Here is a 15,051-nt window from a genome sequence, read left to right as displayed (position 1 = left end):
TAGGATAAAACAACTATTTTCAGTTCTGTCACTCAAACTTTAAAAAAAAAAAAAATTAAAAGTAGTCACATTTGTACACTTAAATGATTCTGTCATAAAGGATGAAAACAATGAAGCAATATTGACCTTTTTGATTGATTAATGTAGCAAAAGATGGACGGCATTATATATATATATATATATATATATATGTATATGAAAATATGACTGTTTCAGTTAGTAGGCAGGCAGTCTCACTACTTAGTATGAATGCTGGGTATGTAATGTAAAGAAGGTGTGTTGTGGAAAGAGAAAAAAAGAGAGAAATAAAGAGTAGAGAGAGAGACTGGAGCCACATGGGGACCAGTAAACAGGCTGGTGTTGAATTCCAACAATGTGGGAAACAGCAAACACTTCAGTCAGTCCAAGAGGAAACCTCAGTCGCTGGGGTGCCTGTGCGCAGTGGCAGCAGGGCTGTGTTCCCCGGGTCTGATGGGAGGACGGTGGGCGGGTTGACACCACAGAGCTACAGGAAGCAGGGGCTGGAGCAGAAACACAAACAAACACAGCCAGCCCTGCTCAGTTTTGGAGCTGCGAGATGAAGAATTCTGGAGAACGTCACGGCCCCGTGTTGACAAGAATTTCAGGGGTTTGCTGCTGGGCTGCCGGTGACTGGAATGCATCTTATCGGTAATGTGAGTGTAAGCAAAGCCTGATCAGGGACCTTGTTCCAACAGAATTGCTTCACTCTCTTCCAGGTATGTTCTCTTTTTCCAAAATATTTTGAAGATTAAAAAAATTTACTCGATGTTCCCTTGTGACTGTTGCATTCAAGCTTTTGTGCACCACGTGAATCTTTCTGTCTATTGTAAAACCTCCAAAATATCATTTAATTTTGTGCAAAGGAAGTTTACAAAAGCATGCACATCCAGAGGATAAATATAAGGTGCAATAAGGGCAGAAGAACATGTAAAAGACAGAGGAAATTGACTCCACACACTAGAACATTTATTTAATGATTGTAATTAAATATATACTCATGGAAGCCTTATTGTTTATTGCATTAATCTTGAAGTAAAAAGAGAAATGCAGTATTGTCTGTCTGTGCAGAGACAGGTATGGCGTGAAAGGAGGGCTTCTGCAAACTGACAACCTCCTCCACTCCTCTTATCTCCTCCCCTTGTTAAATGACAGCCTCTGTGTACTATGACTGTACAAAAACAATGCTGACAGTGCTGTATATTTTCTGTCATGCAAGCAGTGTGTTCATAAAGTTCAGGTGACTATGATATATGTGTCACACAAAAAAATAATCCCAAGTGCTTTACCAGTCACGCTTAAAGGGATAGTTCAGATTTGTTGGTTTATTGAGGTTGTGTGAGGTTTGGTTTGACTTTAATGTAAACACTGATAGTTATATCTGATATCATATTGACTTAACTAGCTGGATCTGATATCAGATACTACTATTTTAATAAATAAGAATTCAGTACATTCATATCTGCATGTTTATTTGTTTTGTTTTGTGAAACAAAGTCAGCAAAACAATGTTTAAGTCAAGTCTAATGTTGCCTTACACATAAAAGAATGATCCAGTTACTTCGAAACAGTGAGGCCTAAAGATAATTAATTAATCTCTGATATTGGATCGGTATTTGGTATTGGCGGATACTCAAAGCCCAGGTAACCATATCAGGACTGAAAAAGTCATCCCTACTTCAGTGAATACAAACTAACCCTTTAAAACACCAAAGTCACACAATAACACAAATAAACTAACTGATCGAGTCAGCGATACACAAGCAAATCTTGTGTTCTGCAAGGTAAAATTATCGTTTTTGTCAGTGGAGTCTGGGGGCTTTGACGGGAGCATAGATAACGACTTCAGTTCCCCGTCATAAGGGCTGTCTGATGACATGGTAAAGCAGAGAGTATATTCCAAATATAGCATGCAATTAAACTGATTTTTATTTCTTGCCGCATCACTCCTGCCTGCTTCTTCAAACTGGAGGCGTACCGGCCGCCATCTATCGTAGGTAATACACTGACTATGGATGAATACCTCATACAACCCCACTTCAAAACATCAGAAATACCCTTTAAATACCAGTGTAAAACTTGAGCAGAAAATACAATTTGTTTAACACAGTTTAATTTATGGAAAACACATGGTTTTTAATTCACTAGCTTCAGTTTGGAAAAGGTTAACACACAGACTTTATATTATTTTAAATGTATCATCTATGACAAAGTAAATTAAACTTACAAGGGGTTCAAACAGTGCTCAACACGACCCAAATATGTGTCAGTTTATCAGGGTTGGCTTTTACAAACCTGCTTCAACTTCTGACATTTGCAACTGAGTGAAAAAATGTGGTCATGAGAAACGAAACAGAAGGTTAAGAACTTTACTAAAATCCCTTGTCCCTTAATTGTATTGACATTAGATATCACTCAATGACAGCCATACAAACTTCATCGACAATACAGTCATAGCCTCTGATTTTTCATCGTTATATCAGAGCTATTTTCTGCACGCAAGTGTTTGTACATGCTGAAGTGAAACCAGGTGGATATATCCAGGATAGCTGTGCTTATTGTGGTTGGCCTGTAATTCACACTACCTTTTACAGCTATATGGAGAATAAGTTCCCTACTGTGTGATCAGTAAACTCAGAAGAGTGTGTCTCAGCAGGCACACATACACATATACACAAATACACACGGTCACACAGACATTACTACACATTATACACACACAGTGACAGGCGACAGGGTCAAAACAAAGTATGGGATGATCACTGAGGCATAGGCCACACCTGCAGTTTACATGTTGCTCTGATAGTGTTGTTTCTATTGTCACAGCTAGTGTGTGCGTATAAATGTATGTGTGAGTGAGTGTATGTGTATGTGTGTGTCTGTGTGATATTCTGCCAGTTCCGCCTCAGTTCCCACCTCTCATTGCTAGGCGGCTATTTAACCTCACCTCACACACCAACCACCCCACTAACACAAACACACACGGGCACTGGGACACACACAAACAAGGACGCACACAGGCATATGTCAGAGGAGCGACGATGTGAATGAGACACAGCTAAACTGCAGTGTGTGTGTGTGTGTGTGTGTGTGTGTGTGTGTGTGTGTGTGTGTGTGCGTGTTTGTGTGTGTGTGTGTGAAGCTGAGGCTGAGGCCTGCCCCGCTGGTTGATGCAGAGCAGGTGGAGAGATCCTCTGTGCTGGGTGTCTGCCAGGAGAAAAAATACACTGATATATACACATGCATAGCACACACACTGAAACACAAAAACAGCCATTGAAAAACAGATTTTAAGCAGAAATAATATGCCAGTTTTGTCCTTCACATTATCAGACTATCTCTCCTGTGCCTCATTTGCTCAGTGCTCTCCGCATGCCATAAATCCTTTATTTCTTTGTTGTGCTGTTATTCTATATTTACAGGTATTTGTTATGTGACGGCTCACATCTAGACAACCTTGAAAATGCTGCGATCAAGGCTGATAACTACGGGTTGCAATTGCACTTTGAAGACAAAACAACATTAATTAGCGTTTAAAATGGAAATACAGGCGTCACATGCATGCTGCCTCCAAGTTCGCCTGGGTATATGAATAGAGGGAGACAACATTTCATACATTTTTCCATCTGTAATCCCTTTCTCTTTTCCTCTGATAGCTCCGCTCTGTGAGGTACATAAACAGGAAGCTCATCTACATTGATACGGCATGTTTCAGTGTGTGACAGGTCATCTTTGTACTGGTAGAGTGTAACCTCTCAGTTCTTGCTAAACCTTCAGGATGCACGCAGCTTCTCTCCCCTCCATCTGCTGGTCTCTATGAAGTCTGCACCGGATCACAGGAGCTTTGACTGCAGCTTCTGTCTCTACCACATTGCAGTCATACCTAACCCCTGAGCCAGATCAACAACACACAGGGAAATAAAAAAGACATGAGTGAAAACATCAACATTTTTTTCTTTTTAAGTGTTTAAAATGTGCTTTCAGCCCCTGGGTGCAAAAATTCTGCATATTTAGCAAAGAAAAACCCAGGAAGGTAGCAGTGAAATGTGTATGTTGAAGAAAACAAAAACTGAAGTAGAGTGCATGTGTCGTCTTCATCATTGGAATTTAACCTTTAAATTAACCTTTTTCTCTGCACTCAACAAAGATTGATTTAGGCCTGAAGTGCCTTAAGATGTTCTCTTATGGTGTTTGTATTCATAAGCAAAAGACATTAGTGGCCTAATTCTCGTAAATTCAACTTAATTGTCATCAGATTACATTTGTCGGCAGTTTTGTTCAGCAAAAAAGGCCCAAATATGAGTGAGAGTGTGTTCTAAAACATCAGAGTTAAATGTCACGTTTACAGTAAAATGTCTCTATAAATCCAGCGATTCAACCTTTTTTATTTCCCCTGGAGGGAGAACCTTTTCCATCCTGGTTACCTGCAAGCGACACCGGAAAGTTTGAAGGGGAAGAGAGTGAAATAGATGACAATACTCTCTTCATGCTAAAAAAAAATGTCCCTGAATCAAAAGGAAATCCTCTCTGTTAAATAAACAATATCAGCAAAAAGAACACAAAAAGTTTGCTATTGGTTTAAAGCACCAGATCAGTGCAGAGAGCCACTTTTAGAACAATGGAAATTCAACACGATTATTAAACAGTTTTCTACCAAACAGACGTGGAGGCATGCGTGTTGAACTAGAGGATCTCTGGGTGCAGCTCCCCTCGCAGACTGATGCATTACTTTTCATCCATCCATCTAATTATTCCCTCAGAAACCTGAAATTTGAAGATACAAAAGACCGTCCCTATCTGTCACTGAGCGCCATTGATCTTATTGAAAGAAAATGTGGGTGTAGAGGAAACCCAATATAACTCATGCCATTAAATTCCACACAGCATTATTCACATACAGAATTGACAGATTTCTGTGAGACGTTTCTTTTAATCTTCAACTGTTGTTGAAGAAAAAGGGGGAAAAATCCTACACTCCAGGCATCTCTCCCTTTTCCATATTTGCAGTGAGGTTAACAAAAAAGGCTATTGAAGTGTAGCAGAAAAAACACAACCCCACCTAACTTGTTGATTATTAACAATGGGGATGGGAAGAAGACAGATGTGTTTCCTGTGTATCAGCAGTGTTTGAATTGTCAGTCTGAAATCAGCGTTGAAACTTTTATCAAAGCAAAGTAAGCTGATCAATTCCAGATGCTCTCGCTGTCCATGCGAGTCAATCTGCGATACCATTTTTGTCAATAAATTCTCATGATATTCCCAAGAGCTGGCTGCGTGTGTGTGTGCCATGGGATGTGTGGGTATTCTGCATGCATGTGTTTAATGATAGCAAGCAAGACTGTGTGTCGAAGTGTGTGCTTGTAACTGTGTGTGTTCAGGAGAATCCATTAAGGCTTGGCTGCCTCTGTGTCTCTCTTGCATGCATACGCACTCACACACATACTTACACACCATCAACAAATTACCATGTCTGTTCTAAACAAAGTCAGCAGAACCAGCCTTTTAGTTTTCTTGCGACTTCAGAAGCGGTCGAAAGCCATTAATTATATCTAATTGGAGATATTTCCATGACATGCACTTCTACTCGACTACATTTAAGAGGAAAATGTTGTACTTTTTACTTCACTACATTTATCTGACAGCTGTTTTTACTTTGAAGATTTTACACACAAACATATGGTCATCTTATAGAACATGATCCAATTTAACAGATTAAACTACATAACATTATATGAATTTGTTTAAATTGGTTTCAACAGTATTTCAGTGACATTAAAGCTACGAGGATCGTTAGATAAAGTTAAAAGCGGAACTTGATTTCAGATTTATTTTTTGTTTAAACTGCTATTTCCCAGGTCAAGATTTAACTTTCACACTGAAGTATGAAGTTACAACTGGCTTAATTTTATTTATATTTTATCATTCTTTTTTTTTTTTTAATAAATTAAAAATACTGCACACATTAGGCTTTATTATTAGCCTACAAAAGCTGGCAACGGCCACCACACCTCTAGGTTCCATAAAAGCTTTTTTTTTTTTTAGATAATCAATTGCATCATCCAATCTGCACCACTAATCAAAAAGGTTGGTCCTGCAATGTGACCATATGTCCTGCTTATGAAGAATATCAATAATGTTGTTATTTAAACAATAAATAAATAAATAAAACTATGATGAAAATGTAGGCATGTACTATAATGCTAATGGCAACATATTTAATTTAATATGAGTTCTTATTTTTGAACAGATTGGCTGACCATATATTTCTTATATGGTAATCCGAATCACTTGACCTGCATTGTCTTTATTTACGCCTTTGAACGTTGGTAACTCACTTGACATTGTGATGGCTCTATACCAGTAATATTCAACTCAGGCCCTGATAGGGAGCAAAATGGCACACTGGCCATTCTCTAATTAACAATAATAATACATTAATTCTATTGATGGATTGTTTTGTTGTACTGTGAATGTAAGTGCCATAATGCATAATAATGAATAAAAAGAGCTTGTTTGACAGATATATCTGGTTCATCTGTCATATAGGCCTTATGTCAATCCTTAGTTAAGACTGTTGATTTGAAAATAAAGATTTTTTACAGAAATAAGTTATGGCCCGTTTCATGTTGATTCATTTCACCGGATAAATGTTATCTGATAAATGTTTGTTCATTAACTGGCCCCTGGCCGTCTGTCATTTGCAAACATGGCCCTCATACAAAGTATGCTGAGTATCCCTGGTCTCTACGTCACAGATTCGCATACTGCATCTGTTCTGGGTTATTATTGAACTAAATAATCCCCTGTAGCCTGCCTGGTAGACTATGTTGGTCTACCACATAATTCATTTGTATTAAAATGGAGATTCAGTTGAAGGTTTTGCAAAAAGCTAGTGAGGGGACATTGATGTTTCAAATCAAGAAGGAACTTTTTTGTCCACTCTCATACCCTATCTCTCATTAAATATCAAGAAAATGTCCCATACACCTTAAATGTAAAAAAGGTGTGGAGTTGGGGTAGTTTTTTTCTTTTAACTTTATTGAAGCAACATGGTGCAATACAAGACAATACACCAACAATACAGATGCAAGCTTTCATACAAAAACATTGTAAAGTGTACATAAATTCAAAGTTTTTATAGCTTTCATGTTGGTAGATTTCTAAATAGACTTAATATATTGTTTGCTTTCATTTTCAAAGACAAGAAAGAGAGGTTTTTGATTAACGTAACAACATTTATGGATATACCATTTGGCTAACTGTATCATGAGACTGATGATATAGTATTGTTTTTCTGTTGCAAAAGGAAAGTCAGTGAAACCAAACAGCATATGTTCAAAGCACAGGGACAAATGAGGTTCAATCGAAAAAGAAATCAGGTTACAAATATCTTCCCATAATTTAGTTGAGAAAGGACAAGACCAAGGTGTCCTTCACAGAAAGAGCAGTTTAAGTCTATGTCTTTCTTAAATCGTTATAAAAAAAAACTTTAGATGGGTAAATTCTGTGAATTATCCTAAAAGATACTTCTTTAACCTTATTATTGATTATATATCTAGCAGGTAAATTCAAGATCTTTTTCCAGTTAAGGTTATGCGTTGGGGTAGTCTGAGTCTGAGTTTCTCTGTTGAATCTCGCGGTATTTGACAGCTTCTCTCCACTCTTTGACACTCGCCCCTCCCCTCCGCTCCGGGAATGCTGGGTTGTTTACATTACTGGCACACGGGTCAGTGTGTGGTGATGAGAGGGGCCTAGCTGCTGCTGAGACTCTCTGAAAACACGTACACATCTCGGCTGGCTCTCACAGCACACAGGCTCTCTCTCCCCGAAGAAAAACTTTTTCAGCGCTCCTCAGGCGACGGTGCCACGCAACAAGAGAGGCCCGTCGAGTCCACTTTCAGGAGCGACCTTGGAGAGAAAAGGGAAAGTCAAAACAAAGACAACCGCCATAACCATCAGGAGAAACTTTCAGCGTGAAGAAGGAATAGCTTAGCAACAGAGTCCCACTTCCTGGTAAGAACTGAGACACCGTTTGCTGACAGTGAAGTTATGAGTCTGTACTGCATTGGACGACCAACAAAACACTTGTAAACTGTCACTCACCTGTATTTTTGCTTTACATGGGATTGGCAGTCGCACAAAGCTCACAGTTTGTCACAGTATTTTGTCCAAACGCGATCTTGACACTCACTTAAAAAAGTTCCTTCGAACTTCGCTAGCTAGCTTAGCCTGTTAGCCGACTAGCATGCCGCATTGCTAACTTTCACTACCTTCAAATTACACAGCCACCGCTGTCATTTAAACTCAACATTGTAACGTTATGATTATAGTTTGCGAAAGAACAGCTTTCTCATAACGTAGCTTTCAAGTCATGTAGTTAGACATGTGGTGGAAACATGACAGTAGTTAAATAAATAAGCCACTTACTGATGCATTGCTACAGCGTTACAGTGATGTTATAGCCCAGTACACGTACACAGCATAATGACTTCCCTTTACGGCCTTACTTGTTAAAGTGTAGGTTTATTCTAAAATAATATAGAAGAACATTGTTACACTCACGCTAGTTTATGTATATTTTCTTTGCATTGTATGTGGTCTATAATACTCTTCTGTAGAAGTAAATATACTCTAAAGTTATATGTCTCCTACATCAAATATCCATTAAGTAGTGCAAGCTTAATTTACGTTGAATTATTCAAGTGTCATGCACTGAAACCCAATGTGGAGATAACCCAGTGAGATACTTCATGCAAATGACTAACAGATAACAGGCTGTGCCATCATAAATCTGCGGTGGCTTATTTGACCACAATTGCTGCTCATTTATTTTATATTTTAGGGGAATTCATTAGCTTATTATATTATTTGCCTCTTTATTATATATCTAAACATTTCAAGTGCATCCTACAAACTGACCTGCATATTAAAGAAGTTGCAGACTTCAAGCACTTCATGCATTTTCCCATGTGCAGAGCAGAAGCCTCAGTTACTTGCAGCACACATGCACTATCTGCTTGGATTATGTTTAAATGGCAATCTCTTATGAGTGTCAATTACAACAACAGGGCCCTGTTCATGTATGAAACATTGAAGAAAGATAATATGTAATAATTAAATACAGAGCTGATAACAAGAAACATGTATGTGATCAATATGCTTTGATTTAAATGAGCTGATGAAATGAGACATGATTTGACAAAGTACTTTTGGTTTTTCATGACTTAGACGAGCCAAAGTTGACCTTGATTTTTGAACTTGTTTTATCATTTTAAAAGTAAGATTTGATTGCTACCATGAAGCATAAAATGTTGAACTTGTTGTAGTTTTAACTGCTACATGCCAGCATCTAGTGACTGTGAGAGGAAAACAAGTGACTTTGATTGGGTTTATTTGGTTGCTTGTCAGTTCAGTGGTTAAAATGTGCTGTAATATCCCATTGAAGTGACTTGAATATCTAGGGTTGTGGTATTCAAGCGATGAAGGTAGTTTTGGTCTCCAAGCAGCTTGTTGAGTTTCTTGCAGATTAATGAGGGTTGAAGGGCAAGGCCGATCATTGCTTCATTGACCTGTTTGCATTAAAATGATAAATGTTCAGTTATAAATAGAACACTAGAGTGTATAATAAAGATGTTTAAAGGCGGTGAACATGAAATTCAGAGCATCTATTGTTCAGAGCCTGCCTCCACATGGCACTCATTCTCATTCCCAACTTTGCAAAATAATTTTCAAAACGTCGTTTACATCACCTTTTAATACAAACATGAATAAATAAGGTGTAAATAAATCATGTCTTAATAATGGATTACATTTTGAATAGTTAAATTCACATTTATTTATGTTTTAACTGGTTCTATCATGTGTTAGTTCCACTCAATAATGACACAATACATTTTTAAACTACAACCAAATTAGTTAGCATTGTAACACAGGCACATTGTAACAATAGCAGCTCTGCCTCAAACCATAAGACCATGTTCGCAAGTCTTCCCACCAAAGGTTTCTTATCCATTAAGTAATTTATAGTAATTTCTGTGTAAATTGTGGCAATTGATTACAGTTAAAGTTAAAGTGTGTGTTGTATTCCGACCCATCTCAGTGTGGAAAGAGCCCAAGTGCTGCTTCCAGCTGTCTGTTCCACACAGTTAAACACCATAAGAGTTATAGCCTGAAAGACAGTGTTTATTTAAAAGAGAACTACTGGTAGTTGTACAGACATGGTTTATATGAATGAAAAATAAATCAAGAAGTATTTTTTGGGGAAAGAATGTTTTTCTTGTGACTCACTGCTTTTTTTGAGAGTTAGAATGGTTATTGCAAAACCTTGATTTGACCTTGCAAAACTGATTGCATCAGCAGTTCTGTTTGGAGCGAAGTGAGTGGGTCATTTTGTAATCAGAAAAACTGTTAAAGTAACAAAAATAATTTTACAAATAAGATGAAAAAGATAAAATAAGAATATAATAATGAAGGAAATACAGCCCAGTGGCACAACAAACAAACAAGCAAGGAAAGTAAAACTCTCCTCTCCTAGGCATAAGCGTTTTGGGGGTCACACATAGGGTGAAAATGGTATCTCATGCCATGTTGCTGTCGCTGCCTATCACAGCCAAATATTTCAGGCGTCATACTATCACGTTTGGCTACGCTGCAGAGAGATGATTCAGACAAGACTTAGTGGGAACTGACATACCTTGTTGACCCAATTATTACTCACTTCTCTGTTGCCACACTCTATCATCGTCAAAGACAACAGGCTTGAGTCTGCCAGCGTCATCAGGTGATGGAGATGAACACCGGCTGGCTCTGTGAAGTTGACTATCAAGGAATGTGTCATGAACCGGATGATCAGCAAATGGCTGCCAAATGTTTGCATCAGTCTCTGTGGTGAGGGATTTCTGCCAGTACATCCCACTTTGAATTTCAGCTGATGAGAGGTGGATTACTTTTGACAGGCTTTGGCAAAACTTAATTATTTTGCCTTGTTGTATTGTTTGGATTTAAAAAAGGTAACAAGGATAGACTAGAAAGTGACGATCAGCAGTAATTAGCCTCATTGAATCTGAAAATAGAAGCACATCGAAAGAGGATCTTTGTCATTAAAAGTACTTGACTTTTGTCAAATTATTTTACTTGATTATTGGGAGAGGCACTGATGATGTGCCATTATCACATGAGCATTTTCACAGGCTTTCCCTGGATCAAAGGTGGCAAAGGCTGGAAACTGTGTGTGGCGTAAACAGTCTGTGCACACATTTTTAGTGGCTGCTTTATGAAATGAACATGATGTAAGGGATTTATTTTTTTCAGGCTTGTTAACACCTGCTATGGCTTTTGGGCCTTGCTGGGTCAAAACCACTTGATCTGTACTTCCAGTGCAGACTGTTAAATACAGAAACAGAATTAATTTCATGTTTGTTTCTCAGTATTTCAGTAATTTGTATAATCAGCCACCCTTTTCTGGTATGAGTTGCTGACTGGCCCTCATGTGTCTCCTCAACTGTTTAATCTCGCTGGATGGTTGATTAAGAAAATGTTAGAGACATTCACATTTTTTTCTAACCCTTTCCATTCTAAGTTACTGTCCTAGTCTAAAGATGTGAAAATAGTCTATTATTTGTTGTTCCTCCTACATTGTAGGCCTTTTATTAAACAACGCTGTCTTCATCATTTTAAGTTGGGAAATTAAATTTCAAGGTTCAAATTGCATTATTTTAGACACAATTGTGACAACGTGCAGTGACCAGACATAGACCAGTACCAGAATAAGTTTATTTATCTATTTAAAATGTAAACACCTACAGTATATACATTGTCATAATGTATTACTATTGTTATGACACCTCCCTGGCAATGCAGGCAAATTTTAAGCTTTATGAGATTTTGGATTGGTAAATGGATGCAAGTTAAATTTCTCTTTTCTGAAATGATCGGTCAAGTAGCGCTCTAAAAAAGGCTACTGAGGTTTGATATCAAGCACAAATTTGTTTGCATCAGGAATAATGACAATTAATCGCTGACTTAACACACCATTTTCCCATTGTCATCCACATTAGCAATTGCTAAAAAAAAACAACCAATGCAATGTTCAGTAGGACAAATGCGGCCCCCAGCATTCAAGTTAGATACTCAGGGAAAACCCAGAGCAAGAAGTTGGCCTTTTTTAGAAGCACAGATATATATTCACAAGGCGTTCCTTATGATTAGCTTGGGTTCACATACATGCATATTGGCTGCCTAGGCCACACATATGTTCTCTGTCAGTGCTGTTTTACTACTAGGACATTCAGTCCAGAGACATTCAGAGTGAGACCTAAAATGCCATTCATTGGTGTGGAGAAATGTGCTGCACCTAAAGCAGTGATTTAGCGCAGTGGAATTTACCAAATCGCTCTATCCTGTGAGAGTTTCCTGTTTTAGCCCTGGAGCTGGCCCCTCTGCTGGATTAAAGATCAGATGAGACATTTGTCATCTGACCACTTTAACAGTCATCTTGCCTTTGGGTTCCACAAAGAACAAAAAATGTTAGCTGTGTTATTTTTTCATTCGCAAAGCATATTTGAAGGAAGATGCGTCCTTAGGCCATTTTTGAGCTACATTAAACACTGTCTTTTGCATGATGTCAAAGACCTTGGCCAAGCATTGTACAGAAATGATGCTGGCAAAGGTAGCAGATCACTGCTTAGGATATAGGCTCCTTTGGTGTACTTTCTTTGTGATTAGTTGTATTGATAATAATAAAAAGCAAGAAAAAGAAAAGCTTGTTGCCTTCCCCAGAAGAATTTAGAATAGAGTCTTTCCTTTGCAGGCTCAGTATGGTTAGAGTTTAGAGTAAGGTCTTTGGCAATGAGAGTGGGCTCTCTAAGCAGCTCCTCACACTCCCCTCAAACAGCCAGCCAGTCAATATTTTTCATATCCATCTCCCTTCTATCTTATAAAGGGTCACTGATGTTTCAAGCAGTCAAATATCCTAGGAGGATGCCTCGCGGCTCCCCGTGTCACGTGAAAGTTCTCAATTTCTCTGTGGCATTGATGCCTTTTCTCAATGGGCTCTGTAGTGCTCAGGGGGGAAACAGACTTCAAAGACATGCAAACACAGAAATTACTGACCCATGACCCTGATTAAAGTTTATGAAACGCTTTCAGTGCCCCTTGGTCAGCTTCTGCCATGACCACACAATATGAGTGGTTTATTTCACAACAAAGGATGTCGGAAAAAGGTTTTATTTATGCTTTATTTTTATATATATATATATATATATATTACAACTGTGGTATTCTCTCTGTCTCTGAAACCCTGCTCTAAATAAAACTCTATTTATGTAATGGAGATATGAATTAATGGATTAATTAAAGCAACACCATAAAAGGCATTTGTTCCCACTCAGAGTAAAGACTTGCTAAGCGGAAGAAAAAAATTAAACAAAGATGAAGGAATAAATGGCTCCAATAATCCTGACTTTCACTTAGACTGTTATTAGGCTAAACGTCTAAGCTTTTCAGTAATTTTGATGTATTGACACAAATGGCATGCTGTTTGCTGTGTGTATAATTTAGAGATACCGACCTGACTGAAAGAGCTGTGTAATTTAGCTATTCTAGTTATATGTTACACTGGCTTTTGTGCTTATTTTACACAGTTTGGCAACTGACTGGACCCTTTATTTGAAAGGCAGTAGCAGTCTACCTAAAGAGCCATTTAGTCAGGCTATTTGTGGACTGACTGCAAGCGCCTTACACTGAAAATATCCAATATGTATTATATATGAACTGTGTCTTTAGGTTAATGCATGTTGAGGAATAAGCAGCTTTTTATTGTCATCTAAACAAAGCCACCAAATCAATGTTGGCATGTTGTGAACTGTGCTGGAAATGTGGCTCTCGAGCAGCACTCCTTTTTTTAATATATCGGAGATCACTCTCCAATCGTCCCCTCTCCCTCTCCATCTCTTTTGATTATCCACACGCAAAAATACAAATCCCTCAGGATACAAATTCACTTTCACGGAATAATTACAAGATGCTGTATGCCACTGTAAACACAACATCAGTGACAGTGACAGTATGCATTTGTCATGAGATGAGACAAAAGCAGAATGAATTTGCACTCATGAACAGAATGAGGGAGGAAGATTTTTTTGTGTTGCTTGCTGACGGTGCTATGGGCGTTTGTTCCAACCTCATCACAAATGAGCCTTAATGTTTCACACGGGATTTGCTGCACAAGAGAGCAAATTTGTATAAGAGCATCTTGTTTTGACAGTTTGTTTTACCCTCTTCTTTTTCAGTGTGAAAAGCCAGGGACATTTCACTTCTGCACTATTTTCTTTCTTTCACATTCTTTTTTCTTTTTCTGTGATATTGCATCTTGTTCTAGGACTAGGGCCATTAGAGATTTCTCAATTGATCAGTATCATTTGTGTAAAGCCAGATTATTTATTTATTGTGACCTATTGCTCTTTGTATACCAGCTGTTTGCCTCAGCGTTACAGCCCTGGAAATATTCTGTATGTAACGCACAGTGTTTGAAGCTCCTCAGTACAAGCAGTTTCAATTAATGATATTCACATTGTCATTGTGCATCCTGGAGGAGAGAGCGGAGCTACTAGGAGTAAAAAAAAATAATAATAAAGGTAGATTTGTTTCAACTACTTTTTTCAGATGTGCCATAGCTGTGGGTGCTGCTATTAGTTGAAAGCTGCATTAGAACATAATATTTTGTTCTTGCTGGGGATAGCCAAATGTTGTTTAAATATGGTGAAATGCTCCATATTTTCCATAATTCCATACAAAAACTCCCCTCTCCCGTTTTTTACTGCCCTCTCTTAGTTCCTCTGGGGTCACAATTCCCCTGCATTTCTCCTGATTTACGACAAATTTTCACATCACTTTTTCCTTTTTATTATCACAACCTCTTTCCAAACCGGTTTCTAGATAATAGTGAAGCCAACGTCTCATTTTTGGAAAATATGGTAGGGGTGGATGATGTGGCCAATATCTTCTGTCATGATAGTGCAGTGCCTGTAGGAAGTA

At 38.1% G+C, this 15,051-nt stretch overlaps 1 protein-coding gene across 2 annotated transcripts in view; it reads left to right on the top strand.

The window, feature by feature from the left end:
• Window positions 1-297: 297 nt before the first annotated feature.
• Window positions 298-15,051, top strand: part of nek7 (NIMA-related kinase 7) — an 81,597-nt gene continuing 66,843 nt past the window's right edge. Inside the window, exon 1 of one of the 2 annotated variants that reach the window (XM_059340926.1) lies at window positions 298-737. The gene's annotated coding sequence lies outside the window, so the exon portion shown is untranslated. Of the gene's footprint in view, window positions 738-7,744; window positions 8,032-15,051 lie in introns of those variants that run through there. The other variant, XM_059340925.1, reaches the window with a different exon arrangement.

This window comes from Centropristis striata, chromosome 9 (assembly GCF_030273125.1).
Source record: "Centropristis striata isolate RG_2023a ecotype Rhode Island chromosome 9, C.striata_1.0, whole genome shotgun sequence".
NCBI classification, from domain to species: Eukaryota; Metazoa; Chordata; class Actinopteri; order Perciformes; family Serranidae; genus Centropristis; species Centropristis striata.
The sequence above is the reverse complement of the archived record's forward strand: the minus strand, read 5'-3'. Positions and strand labels throughout refer to the sequence as shown.